The sequence below is a fragment of the Sapajus apella genome, unplaced genomic scaffold, assembly GCF_009761245.1.
Source record: "Sapajus apella isolate SASKATOON/1434 unplaced genomic scaffold, GSC_monkey_1.0 scaffold2, whole genome shotgun sequence".
NCBI classification, from domain to species: Eukaryota; Metazoa; Chordata; class Mammalia; order Primates; family Cebidae; genus Sapajus; species Sapajus apella.
This window is the reverse complement of record NW_022436942.1, coordinates 8965850-8992379: the sequence shown is the minus strand read 5'-3', so window position 1 is coordinate 8992379 and position 26530 is coordinate 8965850. Positions and strand designations below refer to the sequence as shown.

Here is a 26530-nt window from a genome sequence, read left to right as displayed (position 1 = left end):
TAATGTCTTAAGTGACCAACATGCATAGAAGAAATGGAAGCTTTCCCTTATCTTTCCAGCATTCAAAAATCCTACTGCTGAATTCACCTCCATGGCCATGAAACAATATAGAAGATCCTCCATAAAGATCCCAGGTTATAATGTTTACAATTTATTCTGCACTCCTTTTCTTTGGTAATTGGTGACTGCTATTATTAATGAAGACATTATAAGGAATCAAAGGGCTTTGCCTGCCACTTCTCACCACAAAACTGTGTGGCATCAAGCAGAATGAAATCCTTCTGACACTGACAGCTGGAGAAAACCTTATCACCACAGTGACAGTGTCAAGCGTGGTGTGACATCTCTGTGTGTTTCCTTTGCACCTAATAACTTTGTTGCCAATACAGACCAAAATAATGAAAGAAAACCTGCTTTTGCCAGCCCAAAGGATTAACTGTACTGTTGAGAAAACTGCAGGAATATTTGACATGAGATCACAACTTTTAATTCTCTTCCCCCAGTATTCTGCATGAAGTATTTTTCTGTGAAGGATTTAAATAGAATTACTTTTCCTCACATTGGTCATGGAGAGAATTAAGACATTAGCTATTGATCCAATGTATACTGCCATTTGATCCCATAAGTGCTATACAGGACTCGGTTACTCATGGAAAATATCTCCTGCCAGATCAAACACTCTCAGGGCCAAAGTCACAGGATTCTGACTTTACATGTTCTGTTCTGCCTCCTTTCATTTTGCCTCTGGGATTGTCATGAACTTCCTGAGCAAGAAGGCCATCCACCATGCAGGGTGACCTCTTGCTAAGAGAATTGTATTCACCTTGCTCAGGCTCTGGCAAGTACTTTCTTCATGTAGATCTTCAAGTGGAATGGAGGTTGGAACTGTTATCTTTTTCAAGATTTTATCCTCGTCCTATGCATCCACACCTTGGAACAAAAACAGAAAGCTAAACTCTGTAGAGAGGAAAATTGATACCAAATGGTTTCTTGTGTATCTGCAACTTTTGGCTCTTGATTGAAAAAGGGGTGTGTGTGTGTGTGTGTGTGTGTGTGTGTGTGTGTGTGTGTCATGCACATGTTTATTTCATCCTCATATCTGACAAATACCTTTCTTTGTGAATTGCTTTGTGGACTATTTGGAGGGTAGTGCAGATTAAAATTTTCTAGAGGGCTGGTGGATGTCTTTAAATCTCACAGGCACTGGATCACATGTCCTCTGGTGGCCATGAGCACTAGAAGTTTTAGATAGAAGATCTCATTTTCAGATAAGTTTGACGAACACTATTTTCGGCCCTCTCTTAAGAGGCATAAAATCCTTTAGTGCTGAAAACACTTGTAATACCTATAATAAAGAATTACGTTTAACTTTAACTCAGTGTGTTTCTAATTTATTTGACTAAGGAATTCAAAGTTCTTGCAAGATTCCCCATATCAGGCAAGACAAAGCTTCACCAACATTCAAAACCTCTGAAAAATAACCACATTACTGGGCAGCTAGGTGATCTCCCTCCTTCTAATTTATCTGCCTCTATTTTCTATTCTCTCTCATCACTAATAGCATCTTTCTAAATCCCTCAGATCTTCTCACTCCTCCACTAATTAAAATACAGGTTCATTTTTTTCAATAAACATGCCAAATAGGAGTGGCTCAAACAAGACTGAAGGTTTTTTCTGATGTGACAGTCTGTATATTTGCAGTCCAGGACCTAAATGGTGACAGCAAAAGAACAGAGGCTCCAGACTCCTTTCTGTTTTAGTGCTCTGCCATGTGCAGGGTATTTCCCATCCAAATGTTCTAAGATGTCTCACCACTATGTCTGTATTCCAGGCAATGAGAAGGAGGGAAGAGGAAGGGGAGAGAACTTAGTTCCTTGCAAGATCATCATCTGCAAGTTGTGCTTCTGCTCAAACCCCATTAACCAGAGCTATATTGCTTGATCCTAGCTAGGAGGCTAGGAGATGTTGTTTTCATCAGTCTGGTAGCCTTTGCCACACTACAATTTCTATGTTATAGGAGAGAGAGAGAACATATATTAGGGAATAGCTAACCATCTCTGCTACACCTATGACCTTCCATTTGGCTTGTACAATGATTTTGTGAAGAATTTTTATCCCAAGTTTTCCACTGAGAAAATTAAAGCTCAGAAAGCTGAAATAATTTCCATATTGTCACCATGTTAAGAATGATTAAGGGCCTGAAATTTTATCTGCTTCCAAGCTAACAAGGGAGCCACCACAATTGCATGGATTCTTGCAGAAGACACAGACTCCTGAGTCAGACACAAAGGACGTTATCAGCAATGGCACACCAAGCAGCACAAGCTCCAATATTCATGTTGGTTCTTCCTGTCCTCCAAATCCTATGGGTCATTAGGGAGTGGCCAAGGTAGACACTGCATACTCAGTCAGTTTGCACCAAAGGTGAGAAACCCTGAGCTTTGGAAACTCCAAGCTTTTAAAGAGGTTATAAGGAAACCTGCCCAACTTTTTCCTTAGAAGGAAACTTTTTTTAGTATCCTAGTAAAGAAACCTCTCTGCTCAAGAGAGACACTCTACCTCTAACCTCCAAGGGGTTCAACATTCAAACATCCTTCAGTGGTAGTCCCAAATAATACTCTTTGTTGACAAGGCTTGCAGAAACATGAAAGACCCGTGGACATTTTTTCCCCAACACACAGATAGTCTATTTTCATTACAATAAAGGCACTTCTTCAAGAAGTCTCCCACATACACTGACCCTACCTCCCTGAGGGCAGTTCTCACTTTTTATTGTAATTGTTTACACCTCTGGATTTCCATATTGGAATGTCAATTCCTTGAAGGCAGGGGCCATGGCTTTTGCTTATAGATCTGTAGTACCTAACCCATTATCTGGAATACGGAACATGTTCAACAACTATTTTGAACGCAGTATATAAGATCTACTTAAGAGATAGAACAAATCGGCATGTGTTATATGCTTTGAATCCACTTGAGGTTCTCTTTGCATGGATCCTGGGGTAGGCAGCTAATTTTTATGATTCAGACCTCAAATACCACTCCCCGACCACTGTATCTAAAATATCAGTCTAGATAAGACTAATGATAAGCACTTCTCAATACCTGATACTACTCTGCTTCTTTATTTAAGTATCTGACTCCCCTTCCAGAATAGAAACCCTGTGAAGGGACTTGACTATCTAGTTCATGACTATATTTCTACACTCTAAAATAGAGTCAGGCCTAAAACAGAAGTTTCATAAGTATTTTTTGGATGAATAAGTGAATGAGTAAATTCAGCAAACATTCACTAAGTTTATACCATCTGCTAGGAACAAAATATTTTACAGCATCAAAGTGACCCACAAAGAATATTATTACTTTGGGCAACTGAAATAATTCCCTATCAGGGTTGAATTAAGCGGCAGCATCACTTTTGTTGGGGTAATGAGCTTCCAGTCCTCGCTATAGATATTCCACTGCTGGCTTGAGCTGGGTCCTGAACACTGCCCTTTCCTTGCCTTGCTGGCGAAGGCAACCTGTGCCAGCAGGCAGCTTCATTGCCTTCCTCTCCTCTCCAAGCCCCTTCCTAGCCATCCTGCTTATCAGGTACCCAAAGTTCTGGTCAGGTAGCCTCAGGGAGCCCATCTGATTGGTTCTGTGGGTCCCACACCTCCAAGGATCCCCATGCCCTTCATGTGATGCTTAACCCTTTGTTTATGCTCATTCTCACCTGGGCAGCAGATAGCTATCAGACCCTCTCTCACCTTTCCTTCACCCTTCTTCCACCTCTTTGTGAGCTCCTATAGCAGCCTTGCCCGTGAAGTCTTTCCTGTGGCTCCACTAAAAACTTCAGTTAAGTATTCCAATATTGCTCTGAAACAAAGTGATCCAATTCAGGTGAGTCAATTTGTCTTGCAAGGTGTATCAATACTCATTTTATTCATTATTTACCCACTTCCCAAAATGAAGTGAAGTGGGAAAATGTCAATGTTGAACACAGAATTAGTAAAATCCCTTTTGGAGGAAAATCATTACAATTTGTTTAAATGCTGACAAATATTGATGTCAGTGGTGAACATGGAGGTGGGACATGAGGGGAATGACTGGAGGAAAATTACTGGGATGTTTTTCAAGCTATCATTGATTCAAAATGAATTATGAGAGTAGAGCTTTGCATGGAAAATTAAAGGCCTAATACTAGAAATAAGTATTAAGCATTTTTTCACTTTTATAGATGAAAAATTACCTCAAGAAGCTGAATAATTTGCCCAGAGTCACAAAATAAGCAAATGATGGAGTATTCAAATCCAGGTCTTCTGACTACCTCCATTACATTGTCTGCCTTAGAGGTTTCTGAAGTATTGATAAGATGGAATCTGGAAGAGCTTGAAACAGAAAATATAAAGCCAGGGCTGATCTGGAGAAACAAAGAGGCCCGAGGAATAGCACAGACCCTGACCAGTGGGGTATCTGTATATTTAAGTAACAAATACTACAAAGATTCAAGGTTGAGCATATACCCAAATGTTTCCATTACTGCCATAAAATATTTAAATAGAAAACAACTTGTGTCTGCTTTATTTTAGAACTATGCCAATTACAGGAATCACCAAAGTATTAGTTATACATCACTCATGTCAAAGATCCAGTGTCAGAAAAAAGTCTCCAGTAAAGATCCTTGCAACTCAGAAACACGTTCTTCTCAATACTGCTATGAACTAGAGCTAAAGCATTTTTTTAAATATGATTTATTCATTCCCCATGATAAACATATACCAAAACATTACATTGTACCTCATAAATACATGAAATTTTTATATGGGTAATTGAAAATAAAATTTAAAAAGAAATAGAATGAACCTGAGCTAAACCCTGAGCTAAATGACTTTTTAACAAAATTCAATAGATTCATTTAGTTTGAACTCATGTTTGCCCATGTAATGAATAGAGTGTTATTTATGACAACATCCAGAAGAACAGTTCTCAGGGGTTGGCTTTATTACAGTATGTTAATTTAAATTAATTTGCCACTATTCCCTATAGTTATTCTTTAGTCTTCCCCTGAAGATTTTCACAAACACCCCTGCCCCTCTTTCCAGAAGAAATACAAGAAATATCTTTGCCCTCATCCTATCCTATCTTTAAGATGCCAACTTCTAACTTTGCAGGAAGGAAGGATTAAAACTTAAGAAAAGTAGGCCTACCTTGTCATGAAAGTAAAATATACGGTCACAGCCCATACCAAATGATAGATAATGTCTGTATTTTCCCAGATACCAGGTTCCTCTTTTTTGCTCTTAAATAGGTTGAGAGATTGTGATAGGTAGTTAGGGAAAAAGCATTTGGGGCCCTGAGTTTTTCATTATGGTATTTTTGCTACTAAAAAACACATGTCTCAATGGTGAATATTTTTTAAAAGGTACCATTTCAATTTAACTAGACCCTTAAAAACAATAGCAGCTCATCAACACATGGACATAAATACAGGAAGAACAAACAGCAGGGCCTACTTGAGAATGAAGGTGGGAGAGGAAGAGGATCAGAAAGAGTAACTACTGGGTACTAGGCTTATTGCCCCGGTGAAAAAATAATCTGTACAACAAGCCCCCATGACACAAGTTTACCCACGTAACAAACCTGCACATTTACCCTGAGCCTAAAATAAAAGTTAAAACAAACAAACAAACAAAAACCCTAGAGGCTCATCTACTTCCATTGCTAGTGAAATGTTGAAATTTGTATTCTCTTCTCCCACTTAACGAAAGTCTGGCATAAAAAATCCAGAGTCCACTCTAACACTGTTGCCATGTATTCTAATAATTTATGTTTCACACCAGCAAAATCATAGAAAGTGTGGTCAAAGACTGTTTAAGCGAGAGCCATCCTTCACCTGGGATGAAATGACCATGCTAGATTCTGTTTCACAGCCAAAAAAAAAAAAAAAAAAAAAAGATTATTGCACTGTGTGTATGGGGTTAACCTTGATTATTCTTATCCAAGAATTTACTCTAAACCTAAACTGATCCAATGAATAAGACTGCAATTAAAACCAAGAAAAAAAACTATAAATGTATTTTCTAGTTATCAGAAAATATCTGAGAAGAAAAACTGACTCTAGAGACATAAATGGCTTAATGGAATAATTAAAATTATAATTAAATAAAACCAAGTCATCCCAGGCCTACTTAGCTCTGTAACTCCCTCCAGGATTATTGTGTCATTAGGGGAGGGAGGATGAAGAAATCACTTTTCAGGATTTCTCAGTGTAAGAGAGTTCTCCAGACTTTCAGAACCTGAGAAGAGACCAAGAAATAAATAGCCGGACAGACAAAGCTGACCTTACACCCTTGCCCAGTCATTTCTACTTTAACATTGATAGCTGTGTAGCCAAGGAAATTGACTTTGTGTCCTTTATCTTTAATTTCCTCATCTCTAAAATTTCTGGGATAACAACAACATGAATTACAGAGTTGGTATAAAGATTAACTGTAATCATGTATAATAAGGGCCATGGGCATGTTCGGTATTGTATATCGCTATCAATATGAGGAAGGCATCCAATGGTGTAGAGGGTATTCCAGAACAGCTGATGATGGTGACAACAGTAAATGCACCAAGCCAGGTGTTAATGGTGGGAGAGTTTCTGCAGAGAGTTGGGATTGCAAGCTGGAAAAGCCTCCCTGTGTAAACTGAATGTGGGACTCTGGGAATGAAGGGAGGTGGTGAAGCCTCAAGCAGCTTTCTCTGCCTCCCATTAAGTGCAGATCCCTGAAAGTCTGTCATGGATAAGGAGTGGGGCAATAAAAATGGGGAGAAGCTTGGTGAGGAAAGGGATTCCCTTTCTATGGTCTACATAATCTATTCTCCCAGCTTAGAAGATGACCCAAGGTCAGCCAGACATGGTGGCTTACACCTGTAATCCCAGCACTTTGGCAGGCTGAGACAGGCAGATCACCTGAGGTCAGGAGTTCAAGACCAGCTTGGCCAACGTGGTGAAATCTCGTCTCTACTAAAAATACAAAAATTAGCTGGGTGTGGTGGCGGGTGCCTGTAATCCCAGATACTAGAGAGGCTGAGGCAGGAGAATTGCTTGAACCCTGAAGGTGGAGGCTGCAGTGAGCTGAGACCATGCCATTGTACTCCAGCCTGGACAACAGGAGCAAGACTCTGTCTCACAAAAAAAACAAAAACAAAAACAAAAACAAACAAACAAACAAAAAAACCCAAGGTCTCAGTTTTCTATTTCTTTAAATTATTACTGTTTAAAGACCATTAGTGAAAAACTACCTATTGGGTACTATATACACTACTTGGTGCAATAAAATCCTATACTTCACCACTGTACAATTCACTCATATAACCAAAACCTCTTTTACCCCTAAAGCTATTGAAATATAAGACAAATAAAAATCATTAGCTACCACACTCATTAGGATGGCTAACCACAATTACAGAAAATAGCAAGTGCTGACAAGGATGTGGAGAAACTGGTCCCCTCCTACACTGCTGGTAGGAATGTGAAATTGGGCAGCCTCTTTGTAGCACAGGTTGACAATTCCTCAAAAAGTTAAACATGGGGCTCCCATATACCTCAACAATTCTACTCCTAGGTGTAAAGCCAAGGGCATTGAAAACAGATTTCCACACAAAACCTTGTACAAGAATGTCCACAGAAGCTTTACACATAACAGACCCAAAGTAAAACAACTCAAGTGTCTATCATTGATGAATAAACAAAACATGGTATATCCATACAGTGGAATAGTATTTAGCCAAAGGGAATGAAGTACTCACTTTAAAAATATTATGCTAAGTGAAAAAAGACAGTTACAAAAGGCCGCACATTGTATGATTCAATTTACATATGTCCAGAAAAGGCACATCCATAGAGATAGAAAGTAGATTAATGGTTGCCAGGAGCTGGGGAAGGAAGGGGATAGGGATTGGTTGCTAATGTGTATGTGACTTCTTTTCGAGGTGATTAAAATGTTCTGGAATTAGATAGTGATTATGGTCGTACAACTGTGAATATATTAAAAATCGTGGCTTGTGTACTTAAAAAAGGTGAATTGTGAATTAGATCTCAAAAAAGGATGAGAAAAGAATTAGTACTCAATCTAACAAATTATATTAAACTAAACCGAAGGCAAATAAAAGCCTAGGTTTTACAAATGCTTTAGTGAGCCTACACAAGTCATTCATTCCTCTTTCTTCATTTTCCTCAACTGGAGGAAGGAAAGGACCACAGTTGCCACCTACATTTGTGATAAAACCCAAGTATATTATTTTAAAGTCTGTTTTTCAGCCAAAGGTGATATACAAATACTAGGTGTTATTATGAAACTGGCAACACTGAACACTGGGTAACTTTAAATAGAGTCACAGTGCAGCAGTTGAGTCAAACATATGCACTGGTGGCCATTTCTCACAGCAACTGAATGGCCCATTTGATGTACGATGGCTCTGAGTGGGTCATCCATGGGGGCAAAACTTGGGAGACAGACAGACACACACACACACACACACACACACACACACACACACACACACACACACACAGAGGGAGAGAGAGAGAGAGACAGTTTTGAGATTTAAGCCCTAGGTAATTCCTCTAGTTATCATGATGTCCTGAATATTGAGTTCTACTTTCAAAATAGACATTCCACAAAATTGTCAACTCTGGTGATCCTTTTAGAAAATAACAGGACATTCTTCATCACACCTGAAGAATGGTCCTTAAGAAGAGCTGTTCACATCCCTTTTTATGTAATCAAAACGATCTTGAGTCTCTTTCTTCAGATTTCTTTTAAGGAAGTAGATAGAAGACGACTCTGGAATGTGGAAAGGGTAACTATCCCATTTTCTTGATGGCAAATGTTGTTAGTTTAACCTTCTATAGAAAGGAAGGGCAATCTAGAAAGCGCAGTGAATCCTCAGTTTCAAACAGCCATTGCAAACTATGACTGCCTACCCTTAACTCATTGTAAACAAATGCATTTCTAACAATCCCCCTGCTCCTCACTTGTGATTTACACAAATGAGTTTAGGATATACACAGTGTAGAAGCCAGAGCAGGTAGACAGAGCCCTTGCCTACTCCCCCCACATTCTTTCTTTGTCCCTTGCTGCTGAGCAGGTGCACAAGGGAGAGGGTGAGAGCACTTTTATATGGTGGAGAAGCACACAACTGCTTCCTGCACCCCCTCAGAGCCACCAGCCAAAGGAGAGGTAAAGCTGAATTGCATGTTGCACTGAAGGGCCGTGGCTCTAGTGACTCATCTCTCCACTCCAGTCCTTCACTCCCTTCAACACAGCTAAAAAAGTGGAAATGAAAAAGAGGCAAAGACTGATATGGAAATTTAAACATAATAAAGGATTTGTGTCTTTAGGGAAACTCTTTCTCTTCCCACATTTTCCTCTTATCTCATAGAAGAAGGAATCTCCATCATGACTCTCTCAGAAACACCGTAAAGGAAAAATCCACCATCTCTATCCCTCTTTACCTGCTCTTCCTTATGGAAGTGGAAATGATTAATAATCTGATTGGTTAGTTGGCCTCAAATCAGGAGACTGGATTCTGCTGCTAACTGGGGTACCTGGAAGCAAGTGGGGGCTAGGTTTGACAAATGCTGGATGCCTATGTTCAGTGATAGCGGACATCACTGGTGGAAGGCTTCCAACATTCATGCAACAAGCAGACCAAGCAGTGGGTTTACCAGTTGGAGATGAGAAGCTACAGGCAAGCAAAAACCGGCAGCCAAGGGTGGGAGGAGAGAGAAGACGGAAAGGGGCAGGGTGGAGCTATGCTAGATTACATGACTTGTATATAGTTTATAACAGACTAGCTTCAGCTGGATTGAACAAAAAAAACAAATAACTGGCTTAAAAAGAGTTCCTTTCCTTCTCCCAAAGTAAGTTTGAAGATAGGTAAGCCAGGACGTGTCATGTTCTCCACAATCATCAGGGAGTGACAATCTCTCCGTTTTCCATTCTACCTACTTGGCCTGTAGCTAATGTTTCCAAGGTCACTTCAAGGTTGAAAGATGGCCACAAGAGCTCTAGACACAGCACCACGTCTCAGGGCAATAGGAAAATAGAAGGCCAAAGCAAGGACACACCTCCCAGCTGAATCAAAGTTACCCTGGGAACCCCACCCATCAACTTCTGCTTGCATCTCATTGGCCACTTCCAGCTGCAAGGTAGATTGGGATGTGTAGTCTTAAGTGGACACAGTGGTGGCCTGAATAAAATCATATGATGTCACAGTGCATTAGCAAGGAAGAAGTGGAAACTGCCTGATGAGTCCCAGGGACCAAATTAACCACATCTGCTCCTATGGGATGCAGAGGATAGAGAGGTTAAGACTCACTCCATAGTACATTCATGAGAGATCAAACGAATTGGCAAAATTTTCTTTCTCTGTGATTTAAAGGTGAATAGAAAATTAAGGGAGTTCTCTGAATAAATTAAGACCATTATCTCATTACAAATACACACACACACCTGCAAAAGTAGACCTACTTTTCATGGACAAATGCAAAGAAAATAAAAACATTAGAGAGAAGCAAGCTTTCTTCTACAGCTGTATTTTCCAATAAAACATTGTTTGGGTGGGGAGGGGGATGTCAGAGAGAGGGTGACAGAGAAACGGAGTGTTGGTACTATTTTATTCAGAGAAAGTCCTCGACTTTCTATGTACTTTTACATGTACCAATACAATCTAACCCTACTGAGCTCCCATTATAAAAATTAATCACCCAGGTTAGGGCACAGTTTGCTCCTGTGCAAGGACTTTCCCAAAGAACAGACCTGGGAAGGACAGCACTTCCTCCGGGTCCTATCACTAAGTTAATGGTCAGAATTCATGCTGTGAAGTGAACAGCCCATCACAGTCTGAGGCATTACCATGGAGGATGAGCTTTAGGGAACAATGGGATAAAGACAGACCAGACAGGACAGGCCGTCCAGAACACTGCACAGAAAAATTCCCACCACCTCTGCCAGCTCCTGAACTGCCCGTGTAGCGGGATTTCTGCTGTTACACAATCAGCTGGTTTATCTTGTCTGCATGGCATGTTGAGAGAACGCTGTTTAGGGGCCAGCTAAGTCAGCTTCTCTGGCTGCTGAAATAGCAGCTTTCATAAAAATACAAAAACTTGTGTTAAAGCTTGCTCTGTACGCTGTCTTTTTTAGAAAAATGATGGATCATATCATAAACAAGGAACAGAAAACATTTATGGGAGAAAATATAATAGAGAAGTTGTCCTGGCACCCTTTGGAGAAGGTAATGGGACCTTCTCCTGGCCTTGGTTTCAGAATTGCTTTGTAATTCTGTTAAGATAGACACACTAAATTGCCGTTACTGGACTGTATAGGCACACTAAATTGTCATTACTAGAAGTGAAGTATATACACACACACACACACACACAGGCAAAAACTGACCCATTTAAAAATGGGCAAATACAAGCACCAGAAAGTTTGATTGCAGGTCCATGATGGAGATGGATGTTTATTTTTTTTTAATTATACAAATGCTTATATTTGTCTAACAACAATTTCATTTGAAAATTAATAAAATTTAAGGTTGTATTTATTACTCCCATTGGTTTTTGAAAAGTGTTCATTCAACCTAGGTGTTTTAAGAGTATCAGTTTTTGAACTCAGGGTTCTCAATCTTGAAAGCATAATGGTAAAAGTCTTGCTTTCATGTACTTAAGTGTTCTCAGAGACTACAATTGCCAATATAAATTTGAAAAAACAAAATTTACAGTACTACCAGTTATTGTTAATACTATATGCAAACCTACTTACAAAACTCTGTCTTACAAATATTTTAACAATGTTCTACAACTAGTAGTTATCCTGAGGTGCCCAGCAAAGAAAAAAGAAATCCATCCACCTTGTGCCAGTCAGTAACAACCACAACAGACCAGCTGGTGTTGTTTCCAATGTCCCTATAGCTAAGGATCAGAAAAATTTTGTGACATTAATTTCTGGGATCATTTCAGGATTGAATTAGACTGACTCATCTCAGGTCCTGTTGCTCTCTTAATTCTTTGATCAGCAGGAATTAGACCTACCAAGCTTTATCGTGGCCATACCCAACATTGTCCGCAAGCATAAGTAGCCCAATTATAGGATCATGTTTGTTGGACGTTTCCTTCTCTGTGCTGGGCTAAATCCCCACTGCCCATTTGCAAAAGGAATGGTTTATGCAAACTGATTACTTTTAAGAGCTATCCCACCTCTAAACTGCTCAAGGGAACTCAGTAACACCAGCTAAGAGTCTTGGTGAGTGCTAAGAATTTAGAGCTGTCTGTGTTTGCTTTCTGGTACAGGAATGCCAGGAAGAAGCTGAGGGCTGGATGAAGGTGAAAGAGATTATCAGTAACAGAAAGCCAGCTCTTTCCTTCTTCACTGGAAATTGAGTTATCAGCAGCCAGTTCAAAGCAGACGTGTGAGAAAATCACCACGTACTTTTATTTTAATGGAAATGACTTAAATAGTTGTCTTGCAGGAAACGTGTTGTAAAAATTGATCTTTCTGGGGCTGAGAGAAGCTGGCCATACTAAATGGGCCATGAGCAGGAGGTCAGCTGACTTATTACTGGTTTTCACCACTGACTAGACTTGTGACCCTGATTGAGTTTAAACTTTCTAAACCCTAAGTTTTCTTATCTCTAAAGTGGGAGTCTTGCTGGCATTACAGTTTTTGAAAAAACTGATCTATATGCAGCTCTAGAACTTAGAGTGTTTAATAACTTTTCCTTTTCTCCCCTTGAGGTGATTATTCATTAGATCAGAAGATAATATTAGTAACTATAGCATATAGAGGCCAAATTTTACCTCTGATTTCTCTGATTGCTTAGATAATGGTTTAAGCCAGATCCACATGAGATCCTTTTTAAAAGCACATTGCCTCTCCATCCCAGGAGGCTGATGTTCTTTAAGTTTGGTGAGGAATCTGTATTTTAACTGTATTGATAATTTCAAAGTATGCCCAAGTTTGAAGCCTGATTTGGTTAGGGACAGGCCAATATGAGAAAATAGTCATTTTGATTTACTCTAGTAACTTTATCATTTAGATTAAAAGATATATCCAATTTGTTAATAAAAAGTTTTAAATCTAGGTTTTTAAAACTCTAGGTAAACATTGTCTGAATCCCTTAGCGCTTCAATTTAGCTAAAACATCAAGTAAGTAGAAACTGTAAACCTTTCCAACTGCGAAGATGGTTAAATTCTAGTTAAAATGTTATGCCTCTCTGGGAAGTCTCCCTGTAAATATCGTTTTTTGTGGAACTCATCAAGTCTTCTTTTGGGTTCCTGGCTAGTAGCCAACTGTATTTAGATTTTTTTTATCCATGGCCACACCAATTGTGAGCTTCTTTGGGGGGGTAGTAATGTTTCTATCTTCTCCCTCCTTCAATAAAGCATCAAGCACACAGTAAACCTGAATAATGTGTGCTGAATTTCACTGTTAAAGGTTTCCTAAAGTGATTTACCACTTATTTTAGAAAATTATGGACACACAGAAGATTTAGATAGAATTACTGGTAACATTTTAAATATTTGTTTGAATTTGGAAATATATTAATCTCTTTAAGAAAAGATGTTTCCTAATCTCAGGTCATTTCTCTCAGGAAAGAAAAATGCAATAATTTGCCTAAAAGTTTATCCTTAATTTAGGTGTTGATTTAGCATCTCCTGTAAATACAATTTCCCTTCTCCGCTGTGGAACTGTTTTTAAAAGGATTGCCAATGGGTGAATGAATAAACAACTCCTTTTGCAAACATTTGAAGACCCCATCCAAACACATACACACACACACACACAACATAAAATCTCTTTCCACATCAATTTAGTGAGCCCTTAATTTTGCTTTCTAAGCACACATTATTATAAACCACAAAGCACACCAACCAGTTTAACTCCTGCCGAAATGACATGAGAAGATTCTACTGAAATGCTTAGGGAAACTGGTAATTGTGTGCTGAATTTTCTATAGGCTACATCACTAGAAGACCTATAATTGGCAACAGCAGCAAATGTTGAACAGTCCCTTTCCTCAACTTGTCCCTGTCCTTAGGGAGCTCACAGTATGTGGTGAAGACAGATACATGAACCATTAATTACCTTGTAAGGCCAAAAAAAAAAAAAAAAAAAAAAGCGCATGGAAGAATATGCAGCTGTGTTCTACGAACGAGGCAAAAATAACTGGAACTGCCGGGGGCCACATTTGACAACTAGAAAACATTTGATCTGTCTTGAAGGATGAATAGGAGTTCACCCAAAGATATTCCACTAAGAATAGGTATTATGCTTATCCAGCTTGCTTTTCAGGTAGTTCAGGTTAAAACAGGCTCTTAAAAAAAAGTTTAACAATAAAATATATGAACTGAGGAAGGAATGGGGATAGGACAGTAGATCTCAGTAGATACGAACAACCCAGCCAGTACGTTTAGACCACATAAAATCCAGTTACGCTCATGAAAATGCAGGCAGCAGGATGTCCAATTTAAAAGGAGAGGAAGAAAAGGAAGGGCATATAAAACAGAAAGGATTTATTAATTTTCCCCAATAAAGGCCAAGCCCCTTCATAGGCTCTTAATTCATGAACTTTCCAATTCATATTCCAGGTACTCACCCTGCTGTTCCAAAATAGCTGTTGCAGATAACAGGATTTTATGTAGGCCACATGACCTTAATTTTTATTTCTGCCTCATTCAGCTCAATGTCTACTCAAATTTGTTGGTCATAAATTGAGTATCTAATTAGATTACTTAGCGACACCTAGTGACACAGATCGGAACCAAGCGCTATTTTAATGCAGTCAAGTGTGTGCCTCTGTTACTGTCATGCTTTAGCCTAACACGCCCTCCTTATTCCAAGTTCTCTTTTCAACCCATTTCATCCCAATGATACTAAAGCAAACCCATGCCCAGCTGGCCTGGAAAACAACTGATTAGAGAGAAGTGAGAAAGAGAAGAACAAGGGAGAGAGAGAAGGAGGGGGTTGAGGGAGTGGGCTGGAATCACAGAGGAGACAAGATCAGCAATGAGGGCTTCTATTTTCATGTATTTATTTGGCTGTGTTCATATCAAGAAATGGAAAGATAGGCACGACCACCTTAAAGCAGAGGAAGCAATGAGAACCAGAAGCAGTCTAAAGAATGGTTCAGTTAATATTTTGTTTCTGTGTTTTTCACTCGTATTTGAAAGGGCAGAATAAATATGTTTATGATAATTTTGAAATCCAAGAAAAGTCCAAATTGAAATGCTTTTAAACAAAAGATAGTTCTTATTGTCATAAGTTATAAAATGCCTTTCTCACTTTGCAATTCCTGTTCTTGCATCCCTGTCTATTTATCTTTTCGTATCAATTTGTTTTCCCCACTAAATGGATCTATTCAGATGGAGTCATTACTCTGAGTTGGCATTGCTCTAAAAATAAGCTGATGATTTTCTATCCACGTTATGTGCTGTCAAAAAAAAAACATCTATCAGCCAAAGTAACAAAAAATAAAAATAAACATAGTAATTAACACATTAATTTAAAAATCAAAATATAATAAGAATACAGTATGAGTCATGTGACAGTTTTAAATAAAGTGAAGGTGCTGATTCTAGGCAAAACCCATCCAAGGGTTCAGAGGGAATCACACAAGAAAGCACTGCTATACGTCTTTGAGAAAATACGGAGAACATAAACAACGCTAAAGGACTGAATTTGAAAACAGAGTTTTAAGAATAGAAACAAGTGAGCCCTCAACTGTAAGCATGAGGCAGACACAGCCAATTAAGCAGCAGTCTTTCACTGCTGTCTGTGGTCCCTCTTTGACAACAGTGGGGTTCACACCCTACCAGTTGAGATCCTTTAGGGCTCTGGGCCCATTGAAACTTTAACTGAAATGTAAGGAGTGGCTTGCTCCTTGGAGGCGGAATCCACAGATGATGTTATACAGAATAGCCCTGATTCTGAGGCCCAAGTCCCCAGTGGGCTCCACTGCTCCCAGGCTGCAGACATGGCACTGGTCCATCAGTCTCCCTATTTTCTCCTCCATCCAGTTCTCCATTATGATTTATTGTACTTGTACAGACATTTATATAGATTTCTATTATCCCATTGCATTGTAATGATTTATTGTCATGTGTGTTTTTCTTCTGTTAAACTATGATTTTCGTGGGTGAAGTCATGCTATGCATTCTTCGACTACCAGCCAAGCCTAATTGCTAATTAAATGTTAACTGAGCATCTAGTATGTACTGCGCACTGAAGTGGGCTTTGGGGCTACAAGGAAGAAGATATACATCCTGGGCTGAAACTACTTAAAATCTGGTGGAAAATACAAGCAAGACAGTACTTCATTTTGGTATGTTTTAGTAAGTGCTAAGACAGGGGTAACACAGAGTAATGCCACTGGATTTACAGTTTGTGAAAGAGTGTAGGAAGGTTTCCTGGAGGAGGAGGGGCTGAGGAAGGAGCAGTGGAAAGGCATTCTGGGCAGCACAAAGCCTCAAAGACCTAAACTAGCACAACATATGTTCTCACATGAGATCTAGTGGTCTGCCTGTCACTGATCCCTTCCCCTACAAACCCATTCTCCACATTGTTCCCAGAGTGGTCTTATCAACTCACAGATATGCAATATGAAGATCTTTCCATGATCAAGTTTGTTTGATGCCTCCCCATAACCTGCAGAAAAAAATCCAGCTTCTTAACATAACATGTAAATCCCATCTCACCTCACTCAACCTAGGTGCCTACTGGGGCACAGTGCAGTACACTGTACCAAATATTTTTGGATGAACAAATAAATGAATAAAAGTTGAATAAATGGCTTATGAATTGGAAACAGGAAGAAAATAGCAAGAATACAAGAAGATTATTCCATTTTTATAGGCCATAATCCTCCCACATGCCATCCTCATAGGGCTTTATCAGGTGGCTGAAAAACATTAGGGTAACAAAGGGCCAAAACATTGATGAATAAAAGTACACTTTAGGCTATTTCTTTCTTTGCAACTCACTTTAGTTTGGAAATGGCTTTGAGTGTCTGAAATATGATTCATACTTTATACTTTTAAGCTTCCATTTCTTCAGTACTTACTGGACACCATAATATCCTAGGCATTTTTTATGCATTTACCTTAGTAAAAATCCATAAATAAGAAATGAAGGAGGTTCTATGGAAACCTCATTTTCCCAAGAAAGAGATGAACATTTAGAGGTTAAGGAACTGACAGAATGTCAGTCGATAATTGGTAGAGTAATATTTGAACCCAGCATTGTCTAACTGTAGCATCCATGTTCTAAAATATTCAGTGTGCTGAACAGATCAACTTGATCTAAGCCTCACATAGATTAGGAGAAGGTGGACACTAAGGCTGTTTAGTTATGACACGAGGACTTGCCCCCAAAAGAGCAGCAACCAGAATTCTAATGTCTGCTGTTGTAAGCCCAGGCTCCATTCAAACCAGCATCAGTATTTATGTTCAGGAGAATCCAATCCAGCAGCTGGGATGCAGGATGGGAGGCACTTCAAATATAAGTGGTCTTCAAGGTCATACTAGTACTTGGGTCATGGTTTCAAGGGACATGGCTATGTGAAATTGTGTCTCCACAGTGAACTGGGAATATGAAACCCAAGGTTGGAGACACAGAGGAATAGACAGGGAACCAGCACCACCTTCCCTATACATCGTCATGCCAACTTGGAATTCAAAGAACTGCAATAGACAGAAGACCAGTAGGAGAGTCCAGTTCATGTAGGCACCAAGTACACAGGGGCTGGTAGAAGGCCAACTTGGTGGGTACCTTGGTACTGTCATTTGAATGGGTCCCCCAAAATTCAAATGGTAAAATTTAATCAACAATGTGATTGTATGAAAAAGTAGGGGGGTGAATTAGTCATGAAAATAGAGCCCTCATGAATGGGATTAAGGACCTTAAAAAAAAGATTTGAGGAAGCTACCTCTTCCCTTTTGCCTTCCACTTTCTAACATGTGAAAGACTCAGCAGTCAAGGTGCTCTCTTGGAAGCAGAGACTGGGCCTTCAACAGAAAACAAACTTGCCAGTGCCTCTATTTAGACTTTCCAGCCTCCAGAGCTGTGAGAAATAAATACCTACTATTTATAAATTATCTAGTTTGTGGTATTCTCTTCCAATGGCAGAAGCAGATTGAGACACAAGGTGAGCCAAAGTGGTTCCAAGACACCAACACACCAACGGGTCAAGGTGCCATCTTGGAAGGAGGGACTGGGCCTTCAACAGACAACAAACTTGCCAGGGCCTCTGTTTTAGACTTTCCAGCCTCCAGAACTGTGAGAAATGAATGCTTACTATTTATAAATTATCCAGTCTGTGGTATTCTTTTATAGTGGCACAAGCAGACTAAGACATGAAGTGGGCCAAAGTGGTACCAAGACACCAAGGCACCAAGCCTACGTCAACACAAAATACTAACTTCCACCTGTTGAAGTGTGGCATCTACTGGTTTACGTGCTGATGATGTAGTCCAGAAGGATGGGATGGGGCCAAGTCAGGTTACAGTGAAGGATTCAGCATCTGTAGCTGAGAAAGGCTGAGGAAGGCAGAGAATGACAGGAAACATTCTTGGTGTTAGGCCAGGATCTCCCCCACCCGAAAAAAACCATGAAACATGACAGTGAGATTTCACTTTCAGACAGTGGGCGTGGGAGGTACTCTGGGGAGAAGAGAACTATTCCATGGTACCCTTAAATAAAATCTATGTAAAAGGTCCTTATTTTGGAAGACCCTCTGTTACTTGTATTTTCAACAAATGGGACTGAAACCCTGTCATATTAGCATCGTATAGCACCATAGCCAGATGCTACAAACTATGGACTGTTTTTGACATTTTTATGAGCAAATGTCACAATTACTTTAAAAAAAAAAAAAGCAAGAATAATTTCCATTCCTTGGAAAAATTTGTAAAAGCATGATCAATAAGATGAAAAGATTCAGAACACATTTATTTGTATGCAGCACATCACCGAGGACCGAAGCATTTGCTAAAATGAAATACATCTGTAAACAAATGTCTTAGAGTTTATAGGTGGTCAACTCCATTGTGTAAGGTATGCAGCCCATACCGTCTTTCTGAATAGATTTTTGTGATAACCAAAAAGGTCCAATTTTAGCTCAAAAGATGTTAATACATTTTTAAAAGGCTTGACATGGGCCAAATTATAATTACATATATTTAAATAGTAGAAGAATTAATTGGCTTCACAAAAATACTAATGAAATAATACCTTAGGCCTATCTATGAAGAGAAGAAATGTTTGACTCATGACTTGAAAAGGGGGAAATAGGTATTTTGGATAAGCTTTACCGTGAAAGATAACATATTAATTTCTGGTTCTACACGAAGACTGTTGTTAACACACATCCTATCCTATTCTACAGGATGCTTTGGTACAACTTCAGTAAATCTCTATACTTTAATGTGAGCTATAAATCCATGTTGGTTGCATGTTACTTTTTAAAACAGTGAAGTCTAGGGTAAAAACAGACCCCTCAACTCTTACATCGTGTATTCACAATTATGTCTTCTGAAACCATGCAAGTTAGTAGCAACAATGATTGACATTAAAAATTATTCTTATATTTGAGCAGCAAATTCTAAAACAGATCCTATGCAATTTGTGATTAGTATAATTGATAAAATTTAAAGCTCAATTGCATTGATATAAAATTCAAAATGTCCAAGTATTTATATAACATCTAATATATAATGTACTTTCTTTAGCTTCTGAAAGAGATAACCCTCTGTCAAAGAATATATTGCAGTTTTCCTTATGAAAAATTAGTTTGAATATATGTTCTCAGCCTGAAAAACATTGAATTTTAATTAATGACTGAATTTTAAAGTAAGAAAGGACCTTGGAGATCACTTAGTCTCACCTACTCTTTTCGGACAGGACGAATTAGGCCAGTAAAGGGAAAATAACTTGTTCAAGGTCACAGAGTACCCAGGGCTAGACCCAAGCAATCTCAACAGCAAGATATCTTGCAAGCTATCTTTCCAAACTTTTCTGGTTTTATTTAGTCTTATTAAATTTAAAAACATCAGGCACACAGCAATATGATAAACATAGACTTTTACTCCAATGTTAAAGTCAGAACATTAAAATGATTCCTGAGAGTTTAACTTCCTGCATTTTATTGAGAACACAGTCAACAGTCAATTCTGACTAGCTATTGTGATTATCCTCAAATATGTAGATTACCTTAATGTATTATACGGGGCAGCATAAATTTCACATTTTAGGTATGTACACTGTAGCAGATTTTATTTACATTACGATTACCTGTAAAGGATTATAAGCAGATCACAAATTTGACCTCTAATTCAATATTTTTGTATTAATTAAAAATAATCTGGTAATTAGATATCGAGTAATAAAATTTTAACTCAAAATCAGTTTGTATCCTTTACTTTTCTGAATGCCCCAGGACAGATATATAATTCATTCTTCTTGTGATTTCCAGATATGCATACTATCTGCATCTTGCACATATTATAAACTTGTAAACCACATTTGAGGGTATAAGAACAAAAATCAGATGTATGTTAACATTCAACGGTCCTACCTTCAACTGGTATCTTTTTTAAAAATACTGGACAAATAGTAACATTTTATTAATTTTTTTTTTGGTCAAAAGGTTGATATTTTCAAATTGTGTAATATAATTAAATATTAAAATAAAAACATATATTACATTATATAGAGATTTAATATCAACCTGTAAATCCTCTTGCCAGCAAAAGATAACATGTTTTATTTCCTCAGAATGGAATCTGACCTGTGCTGTCTTTTACCATGGAGTTATTTTGAATGAAAACTTGCTTGGCTGAATGACAACCTACAGGTGAAATATTTTGTCACCATCAACGTTAGAAATAGCCATAAAATTTATAAAATCAATATATACTTTTTTTTGAGATGGAGTCCTGCTCTGTCACCTAGGCTGGAGTACAGTGGCATAATCTCAGCTCACTGAAACCTCTGCTTCCTGGGTTCAAGCAATTCTCCCGCCTCAGCCTCCCATGTAGCTGGGATTACAGGCACATGCCACCACGCCCATCTAATTTTTGTATTTTTACTAGAGGCTGTTGTCTAGGCTGATCTCAAATTCCTGACCTCAAGTGATCTGCCCACCTTGACCTCCCAAAGTGCTGGGATTACAGGTGTTAGCCACCATGGCCAGCCATAAATATACTATGAAATGCATCAAATAGGATGGATTATAGATTGATAAGGGAATGACGGATGTATAGATATGTAGTCGTACAAGCAAAGTAAAATGTTCATAGCAGGATTGAGATGGTGGCTACATCGATGTTTCTATAATTCTTTTAACTATGCTGTATGCTTTTAAATTTTCATACTATGTTAGAAAAAAGAATCAATGTGAAATAAAATAGCATTCATGGGACTTCTTCAAAATTATTTATCAGATATTTATTGTCCACAGTTTAAATAAAAATCAAGGATGGCTTTAAGAAATCTCATAATCCTGAAAATAAGTCAACACAGGATGACCTTTTATGAAAAAGAAAAGGGGAGATTTATTTTAAAATCTCAAAACAATTCAGGTACAGCATATCTTGAGGTAATTGAGATGATATATATAATATCTGAAATATTTTGAGATGATACATATTTACCTGAATTGAGATTTTATATATATATTTACCTAAATTCTTTTGAAACTTGATCTATATATGTGTGTATATTTGTAGGTATGAACAAATGTACTAGAAGCTGCAGGGAATGAAGAGGAGTTAGAGAATAAGTAAAATAAACCATGAAAGATTGTAAATATTTAAATAGGTCTGAGGGATAATGTTTGATCATTTTAGATTACAAAAACCACCAAAAAGAGTTCCTCCTAAAATATGTTGAAGAAAACCCAGGATGGGTTGTTTGTTAACTACGACACATGCAAGATATTGGTATCAATATCATGTTCATGCATGGTATCAAGATCTACACATTCCTCGTTACTACAAGAACAGTCTGTTAGGGTCAGGGGGATTTAATATGGATTCATTCTTCCGGCAATGAATCAGAACCTCTGGTGAAGGCTCTAAAAACATAGGAACCCTGAAGGGTTTACCCTTCTAAGATTCTGATGCCATAAGACTGAAATGAGATATGGACATCGGAATTGTTTTTTTGGGGTGGTGGGGGGTGCAACAGAGTCTCACTCTATTGCCCAGGCTGGAGTGCAGTGGTACGATCTTGGCTCACTGCAACATCCACATCCGGGGTTCAAGAGATTCTCCTGTCTCAACCTCCCGAGTAGCTGGGACTACAGGCATGCACCATCATGGCTGGCTTTTTTTTAGTTTTAGTAGAGACAGGGTTTCACCATGTAAGCCAGGATGGTCTTGATCTCCCGACCTCATGATCCACCTGCCTTAGTATCCCGGAGTGCTAAGACTTACAGGCGTGAGCCACCACACCCAGCCGAATTGTTTTTAATGTCAGGGGAGATTGCCATGCACAGCTGGTTTCAAATGCAATTTCCTTATCCCTTAAGATGCAGACAGCAAATTATTTCTTAGTCATTAGATCAGCAGTCCTCTAAATTTCTCTTTAAATGATTAGTCCTTGCTATGTTCGCCTCCCATTTTGTTCAGCTCTGTTCTCTTAGATGAAAGGATGTTATTTTCCCCAAGGTCCCAATAAACCGTCATTTCACACTGAAGGAAAATACATTTATAAGCTCCAATTGTAGTCTTTTTTATTTTTCAAAAGACTTGAAATAGAGAAAAGGAAGTTAGTCTATCAGGGTTTGCAAAGAGGCCTGGCAGAGGATACAAATAGGAGAAGGGTAATGCCAATTCAGAAAACCCTGGTAGTCCGCTTACGTCTTTCATCATGTAAAGAACCACAGGTTTCAGGTAGAATGTCATCAGCTAGTCAGGTCCAGTATAATAGAGGGTGGTCATGACTCCTACCACGCCAAGAGAGTACTGATTTGTGACTACTGTCCCAGCATCATTATTAACAATCTCTCTTTCACTCTTTAAAGTATCCTGGACTTTAGACAATAGACTATAAGGTCACCATAAGGTTAAGAAAGGGTGTTTTGTACCTGGCGTGGTGGCTCATACCTGTAATCCCAGAACTTTGGGAGGCCGAAGCAGGTGGATCACCTGAGGTCAAGAGTTCAACACCAGCCTGGCCAACCTAGTAAAACCCCGTGTCTACTAAAAATACAAAAATTAGCCAGGCATTGTGGTATGCAACTGTAATCCCAGCTCCTCAGGAGGCTGAGGCAGGAGAATCACTTGAACCCAGGGGGCAGAGGTTGCAGTGAGCCGAGATCAGCGACGGCACTCTAGTCTGGGAAACAGAACAAAATTTCATCTCAAAAAAAAAAAAAGACTGTTATGGAAATCAGATTATAGATTTGGCAAGTTTTTTAACCTTACTGAGCCTTTGTACCTTCAACAGTGAATAGTTAATGTTATCTGGAAGGTTGTTGTAAGGGTTAAATTAAATGATCAATGTGAAGTGCATGGTCAAAAGTCTAGCTCCCCGTGAAGGCTCGGCCATCAGTAGTTAATACCAGGATGTGTAGTGCAGGCTTGGAAGCCAGTCTGTCACTTCTCAGCAGTGTGATTTGGAACAATTTTTTCATCTTCTCTAGGCTATTCCTCAGCTTCTTCTCCATGAAATGGATATAAGGGGAGTCCTTCCATACAGTGTGTGTGTTGTAAGGATTAAATGAAGCAGAATATACATAGGGCTTCAAATAATACCTGGCACATAATATTCAATAAATATGATAATCCAATAAACTTAGATTTTAAAATTAGTTTTATTAGTGGGCAAAAGACTAGCAGACAATCTACTGTGTACAAAACAACATCTGACTTCATATGAAAGTATTTCTGTGGTATAAAAATACGGACAGTAAAACTAAGACTCACAAAATATTGGCTTCGATTTTGACCTTTGCCATTTTACCATTCTGTTATTTCACTTTCATGAATTATAGCTATTTTTGCTCTTTTTTGTTTTGGCGTGAGTGGTCAGAACCTGTTCTAGTTTGTTCTCTTGCTGTCATTACTGTCTTAACTTCCATTCTGGGTAAGTGGGACCACAAAATTAGACTGAGGCATGACCTTGGGGCTGCCTTCTTGATAAGATGAAGGGCTGGGGAGAACCAAAAGAACACGGACCATATGTTAAACAAGACAACTTGCCCAGAAGCTAAAGAATAGGAAAACCCTTTTGTTTCAACCACAGATTCCAGTCTAAAGGAGCTAGAAGGCAGCAAAGTAAGTACCAGGCTCAGGGTAGTAGGGAGGAGGAGGCTGGTAAGTTTTTATGAAAACTTCCAAACTATAAGTTTATATCTAATATTTCCATCCCTTGATATAAGTAAAAGAAGATGGTAGGCTAACAGCACAGAAAGAAGTAGTGCTAATTTATTCATACATATGTATCTTTGCAGGGTCAAGTGGAAAACTAATAAAATTAAACATGGTACTCTAATCTGAATGTTTGTGGCCTCCCCAAATTTTCTATTGGGAAACCTAATCACCAATGTGATCGTGTTCAGAGCTGAGAAGACATTGGGAAGTGATTAGATCATGAGTGTGGAGACTTTGTGAACAGAATTAGTGCCCTTAAAAGAGAGGCCCCAGAGAACTGCCCTGTCCCTTAAACCATGTAAGGACAAAGGGAGAAGGCACCATCTATGAAGCAGGAAATGAGCTCTCCTCAGACAACAAATCTGCTGGTGCTTTGACCTTGGACTTCCCAGTCTTCAGAACTATGAGAAATACAGTCTTTTGTTCATAAGCCACCCAGTTTATTTTGTAATTCAGCCCAAATGGACTAAGACACATAGCATTCTTTAATTTGTCTAGCAAAAAAAAAATTGTTTTGTTAGTTAACACTGAACTATCAATTTAGCTACTTCTACTAAATCAAAGAAACGTATGTAAACTGTAACTAGTTCATTGAAATCCTCGAACTTGGTAAGATGCAAACAGAAACCAATTTTATGTTTCTTAAGTACTCTCTCAACTTGTCCTTCCCCACTCCTTGATGAAATCTTGGTTGCTCTCAGATAAGAAATCTCATTTCTCTTTCAACACACACATATACATCCAAATCAGCATAATATGCAAATTTCAAACTCATGCCCAATTTAAACTTTTTCCCTTTCCCTGCTCTGAGTCTGCTTCATGCTTGGGAACCTGCCAAGGGGAAGGGGTGTATATAAAGCCTGTTAGCTAAGGTTCTGGAACAGATAAATCCTGAAATACAGCAGCTTAGCACAATGGAAATTTAGTTTTTCCTCATAAAAAGTAGAACCAGCTACAGTGGGATAAGGGCAACTCCACCAAATGTCTGCTGGTGGAATTCTTGTGACAGAAGAAAAATACCCCCCTATTATTTTAGGTTATTAAAATAACCAGAAAGAATACGGCCACTGCTTAGAAGAGATCACAGTCTCTTAACAAATAATGCGGTAAAGACAAAAAACTGGACACTGCTTTTGTTTTGATGTATTTTATTATTTTCTGTTTTGTTCAGAAGCGTGATTTTTCAACTGCAAAATTATGGTAAAAGCATTTTTGGAGCAAATCAAAACTCAGAATAAAGGGCAAGATTGTAAAGGAACACTCAGTTGCCTTAGATGCATTAAATTTTCAAGTCTAGGGGAATTACCCAAAATACACAAGAGCGCTGACAGAACCACTGAACCACCCTTTGTCGAGAGCTCAGCCAGAAGCTCACCCATTACAGGGCCTTTGTGTCTGGTTTGTGCCCCTTGCTGGAAGCACCTACACCCTACAACATCCTCATTCAGCTGGGTAATTAAGAACTTATACCTAGTGCTCAGCTGAGGGTGCCTCTTCTCCAGGAAGCCTTTCCTGATGCATGTTCCCTGAGTGCTGGCTGCACTGCCCTCAAGAGACTCATCGCTAATCCCTGCCTGTAAATTATCTGTAAGAGGACTGGACCTCAGTCCCTGTTGCATCCCCTGGACTTGGCACAGTGCCAGGCACTATTGGAACTAAAGAGTTTAGTATTTCATACATCAATGAATCAAACACATTATTGTATCCTTCTCAATCCTTGCTCATAGAAGAGTTTTTCTGCTCTAAGGCCAAAGCTAAATAAATCATTTTGTCTGAGCATGCAGTCATTTTCTGAATGGTAGTATACAGAGATACCTGGAGGAGGAAGTATAAACATATACTGTGCTGCATATATGTTTATTGCAGCACTGCTCGCAATAGCAAAGACTAGCAACCAACTCAAATCCCATCAATGATAGACTGGGTAAAGAAAATGTGGCACATACACCATAGAATATTATGCAGCCAAAAAACAGGATGAATTTATGTCCTTTGCAGGGCTGTGGATAAGACTGGAAATCATCATTTTCAGCAAACTGACACAAGAACAGAAAACCAGACATTGTGTGTTCTCACTCATAAGTGGGTGTTGAACAATGAGAACACATGGACACAGGGAGGGA

At 38.8% G+C, this 26530-nt stretch overlaps 1 long non-coding RNA gene across 1 annotated transcript in view; it reads left to right on the top strand.

Annotated features, from left to right (window-relative positions):
* The first annotated feature begins 462 nt into the window (after nucleotides 1–462).
* Nucleotides 463–26530, top strand: part of LOC116556682 — a 39635-nt gene continuing 13567 nt past the window's right edge. The window contains exons 1-2 of the long non-coding RNA XR_004271117.1: nucleotides 463–878; nucleotides 3792–3904. This is a non-coding gene — a long non-coding RNA (uncharacterized LOC116556682). The remainder of the gene's footprint in view (nucleotides 879–3791; nucleotides 3905–26530) is intronic.